Source organism: Penaeus japonicus, unplaced genomic scaffold, assembly GCF_977035675.1.
Source record: "Penaeus japonicus unplaced genomic scaffold, GWHDUDI00000001_assembly GWHDUDI00000003, whole genome shotgun sequence".
Classification (NCBI taxonomy): domain Eukaryota; kingdom Metazoa; phylum Arthropoda; class Malacostraca; order Decapoda; family Penaeidae; genus Penaeus; species Penaeus japonicus.
In genome coordinates this window covers 34,969,932-34,975,665 of record NW_028234405.1, presented here as the reverse complement: position 1 = coordinate 34,975,665, position 5,734 = coordinate 34,969,932, and positions in this window count along the sequence as shown.

Genomic DNA, 5,734 nt, shown 5'->3' with positions numbered 1-5,734 from the left:
GCTTGTTTGAATGGATTCCTAATCTAGTGAAGCTCATGAAGTTGAAATTTAGTACTTGCATTAGCAAAAAAATATATATATATATGCACATGGGTATTTATAGGCTTTACTTTTGCAATTTACTAAAATGACTAACGTCGAGGACAAACCCAAAAGCAGTGCCATTTAGTTTAGAAAATTAGTATTTAGATAATAGTATTGCCAAAGTTTGATGTTTTAAGAGTTGGACAACTTCAGTTCCCTTCTCCAATCTCGTCTCGAAGTATGAAAATTTGATAGGAAGCAGTTTTTGTCGTACCATATTTAGAGCAGTTTGTCTAGTGACTTTCATGCTCTTGATACGTCGTCTTTAGAGCATAGCTTTATTGACGTCACAAGCTTGCTAAATTTTTACCTAATCCTTGTCCTTTTGTCTATTGTCAAGTTCAAGCATGACGACCGCTAATGACGAAACTTTCAAATAGATTAGGTAAATGGAAATGTGGGTTTTCAATAAGAATGATACTGTATGTGGCACAACTTATTTTTTGGACTAGAATTTTGACAAGATTCCACAAGCAATGAGACTTGAGGTTGGTAATGTGTGCAATTTCTCAATAAAAATGCTTTCAAAACCAACAGATTTTTTAAGTGAACTTAAGAGTAACATAGATAAAATGGCCATGCATGTATGTATAACGACACAAGCCATAGTAGAACATGTTTTGAAAAAAACAGCTAGGCTCGGCTTCATAGCTTTTACGACAAAAATGCGGCTCAAGTTCCAGCTAGTAATGTGGCAGTTATTTTGAAATATCTTGCACAATATGATGAACACTCAAAATTCTAGGAGCTGCTAGAAATGGGAAAAGTACATAATGGACTTCAAAATTGAAAAGAGTTTAAGGGGAGGATGAAACGTGGGAAAGTAGTGAATAACTTTGATCTTTCGTAATAGGCAGCACAAAGGTGCCATCACATGAGGGTGAATGTTCGTGTGCTTTATGTAATGTACGCGCTTACTATGTAATATCATTTTTATACAAAGTGAGCCCGACCGGCGTTATTGCAAACACTGTTGCCACCAAAAAAAAAGGAAATTTGTGGGTGGGTGTCAAAATTTCCATTTTACCTACATATCGTCATAAAAAATTAATTTGAAAATCTGTACAATTTAATGCTGGTAATACTTTTGAAGGAAATCACTGATGCTCTAATTGATTTTACATTATGAATAGAATGCAAACATAGTAGCAATATTTACATAAAAAAAAGTATTTGTAATTAGATGTAGAGTAAATACAGCACAAAATTCAGAACTGTAATAAAGCATAACATGTTACGTGAATAGAACTATGTAAGAACATTCTAAGCTCCCCAGAGATAATCGCACGCTCTACCACCACCAAAGTAAAATGCAGAAATGGCCAAGTGACAAATGAAAATTGTTGGACCTTTACACATTCTGTAGAGGTGGCAACACTGGCCGAACTATTTCAACTTGATTTTCAAGCATGAAAAACTATTTACGTTTTCAAATAGCAGTTGTGCAGATTAGCAGTCGGTAAATAGATATTATTTGTGCAAATATATTGGTTTCCATGGGACATCAATTAGAGCAAGATTTATTCTAGGCTCTTAATAATATTTTGCTTATTCACCTAGGTCTGGTATACTTTATATTTTCATGACATTTTCACTAATAAAACGAGTTATCCTCGCATTAGGGCAGACTTTTCACTTTACTGACGATTGAATAAGGATGACTATATACATGCATTGCAGAAGATGTGTTGAAAATGGATATTGCACGACGTTCATAATTTGCTAGAATTAAAGGTCATCACTGTAATTGAAGTAAACGCAGGTATTACTGTTTTATACGAGTTACCAATTTGATTTCCTGCAAAGTTTTCTCTAAGGAGACCACTTGCTACCCATCACAATGTTAACAAATTCGAACGTATTACTCTGAATGACTATATACTTTAATAGCCTTTAATTAGCAGTCTGCCTTAAGAATAAATTAATACATCCAGTTCACTGTTTGCTCTCACTTAAATATTTGTCATATTCGACATTTAGTAAATTCAATTTCTTACGAGTTTGTTGAGGTGGTGGAAGATGTCATCTTCCATGCGTGAATTAAGGAAGTTTGGCTTGTCAATGTACAGATAATTGATGTGGGGATCAGAGAAACGCAGCTACTGCGTACAAGCGTGTATTCGAGAAGTCCGTGTAGAGAAGAGGTTGTTTACATTACACTTGATAAATATTGCCGTAGGGCGGCGCGCACAAAAGAAAACGTTCATTTTGTGGGGTAACTAAATTAAACATGAGGTATTCTTATGAGATATACACAGTAGATATAAAATTATAAGCATCCTTATTCTATCATAATCTTTAATTATTCCAATAGAGTTAAAGAGTAAATGTAAGTCAAAGAATTCAAACAGTTAATTATTGATCACCCATTTATCAAAGCTACTTTTGTTTAACATTTTAATTTATGAACTAAATGAACTGAAATATATAAGCTATCCATTATAATGTTACTTTGTTAAATAAATTTTGCTGTAAACCACTTGTTGAAATACCATTTACTTGGCCGAATGAGACATGAAATAAAAATCCGGAATTATTTAGCATTTTCGCCGTGCGGTGATGATTCGCGCTTGTGTGTTGGCGGCCCTATTGGATAGGTTGGCACGACGTGTGCGGGTAGAGCTCTCAAAGTCGCAAAGGGTAAGAGAGAAGGCTGAACCATTTAGATTAGATCTTTATTTACCACCCTGGCTAACTGCACAGGCATGGGCAAGCTTTGATACATTTATGTCGTCATGACATTGTTGCTAACATTGTATTACAAATTAAGGTAATAACATGATTATATTCTATAGTATATCAACGTGAATAGACATTAGATAAATGTTATAATAGGGTATCATATACCGAATTTCGGATATAGCATAATTATATCTTCTAGTACAGTTGATGTTATGAAATAATTACATAACTCTGCGTACCTCATGCTAGGTGGTCTGAAAGGTTGTATCATATGGCACTCTGAAATGTAATGTTCAAGTGTTCGTTTATACTCTTCGTTGCAAAGTCTGCATTTAGTTTTTTCTACATTGCATTCTGAACTGACCTGCCAATACATTCTGTATCCAAGTCTAATTCTTGCAGTCACAATATCACATTGTCTTGTTCTTGTCTTGTATGACCCATAAATGAATCTCTCCTGCGAGAACTGGTCAAAATGTTTTATGCTACAGCTTTCAGGTCTTTGAGAGTTTGTTAGCTCCATCAAGTCCTCCCTATTGGAGGTTCTTATTATGTGTGAGATCCTAGCAAGAGGTATGCCAAAGTCTATATCCACAATTTGCTTATCACATCCTGCCCTCGCTAGGCGATCAGCATGATCATGTTTAGCGATTCCAACATGCGATGGTATCCACACAAAATGTATAGCATGTCCCCGTTCCTTGGCGCGATGTACATTTATTCTTATATCATTTACGATATTTCCAGCACCTTTATCAAGGGTGTTCAGAGTCTGGAGAGCACTCTGCGAGTCGCAGAAAATTACTCCTGAGCCTTGAGTTAACAGAAAGTCTGTGGCTATGAGTATTCCTGCCAACTCAGTTTGCGTAGTGCTCGCCCAGTCATGAACCCTCCTACAATCTTGGTGCTGCAAAATATTGTTTTTATATACAACATAAGCACATCCTGCTCTACTTCCAGACTGTAGGGATCCATCAGTGTAACATTCATAGTCAATATTCAGAGTTTCAAGATGCTCATTAATGGTTGCAAGGGTGTGTTGCTTAAGTACAGCTGGTGGAACTGTGTCTTTTTTAGGGACATCAGTATAAAATACGTTCAATGTCGACATTTTCCATGGTGGAAGAGAACGTCCATATGGGAACCTACTCAAGGACATATTTAATTGGTGTATGGATTTGTATGTCGTTTGCAACCATGAATTTGAGGGCGACTCGGCACTGCTATGCAAAGATGAATTCACTATCTTATATTTAAGTTGCCTCTGGAACTCTGTATTATAGAAGGGTTCTTTAATTGCTTTGACACCAAAAATAGTATTGATGTATGATATTCTTTCGTAAATAGATGGCAAGTTGAGTTCCTTTCTCATGTTCACAATCCTCGTTGTTTTAGGAGCACCGAGAATGATCCTCATGGCTGCGTTCTGTACAATTTCTAGACAAGTTAACTCTGATTCCTTAAATGATACAAGGTGTAAGGCATGGTAATCTACGACTGACCGTATATATGATAAGTAAAAGAGTCTTGCAATGTTAACATTGACTCCATGTTCTCTGCCAACAAGAGTCTTGAGTGGCTTCAGCCGCTCCCACAGTCTTTTCTTTAGGTTCATAATGAGTTCTGTGTCGTTAATAGTCACCCCGAGATACTTGTATTTGTGGCAAAGATCTAGCTCAATGTCATCTATATGAAAGTTTGGCAGTGGGATTGTAAGAGGATTGAGTGCCTTGGTTTTTTCAACTGAGATTATCAAACCGCACTCAGTAGCTTTTGTGGACAGTACATTAAGAATTTTTTGCATTCTATCCTCGGATGAAGTTTTAATGCAGATGTCATCAGCATAACAAATAATGGAATCACTGCCCTCTAGTGGTATATTGCTTAATAGTCTGTGCATTAAAATATTAAATAGCATGGGGCTAAGTACGCCCCCCTGAGGTGTGCCAAGCTCAAACATTTTAGAGTATGTACTTTTGATTCCCCTGAAGAGAACATGAGCTGATCGGTTTGATAAATACATTTGAATCCACGTTAAAAGTTTACCTTGAATACCAAAGCTAGCCAGTTGCTCAAGGATGAGGTCTCTGTTTGCAATATCAAAGGCAGATTTAAGATCGAGAAATACAGTTTGCATGCCTTGCTGAGAATTTGTCAAGTACTCTGCAAAGCAGTGCTGAGTGCTACGTCCTGGGAGGAATCCATACAGTCTTGGAGTTAACTTGGCATGTATGCGATACATGAGTCTGCTCAAAATAACTCTCTCAAGTACCTTGCATAAACATGAGGTCAATGAGACGGGTCGGTATTTATCAGAGTTCGGTTTGGGAATGGGAATGATTAGGCTTTTAGTCCAGGAGCTTGGGAGTATTCCTTGGGATAAGCTTAGTCTGTAAAGATGTAAGAGTGGGTTACCTGGTACCTGAGCAATGAGCCGAAGTACACTATAAGTGATGCCATCCTCGCCTGGGGCGGTCGCCTTACCCTTGCGAAGTGCATTATTTAATTCCCACTCAGTTATTTCGGCAAAGTCGGAGGGGTCAGTGGCAGAACAGGCTATGGCAATGTTAAAATTCCTATTTATTTTCGTGGTGTTAAGTTTATCTCTTATTCTCTGCGGAAGTGAGTTCAGCTGAGAGGTTCTGGCCCACTGATCTAGTAACAAATTGGCCTGTTCTAATGGGCTGTGGAACTGCGGAGTGGCGACAGCTTTACCTGACAACCTGCTGATTTTTCTCCATACTTCAGCTGCAGAAGTTTGGTGGTTAATACTCTGCAGGAATTGCTCCCAATGTTTACTGCGAATTTGAGCCTTTAATTCTCTGAATTCTTTATTAGCTCTGAGGAATCGTAAAAGATTTTCTGATGTCATGTTATCCCTATAACAATTAGCAAGTTCCTGAACTCGTTTATGCTCCCTACTTAAGATGGGGTCATTTATCCACTTTGGTGCGTGAGGGACTTTTTT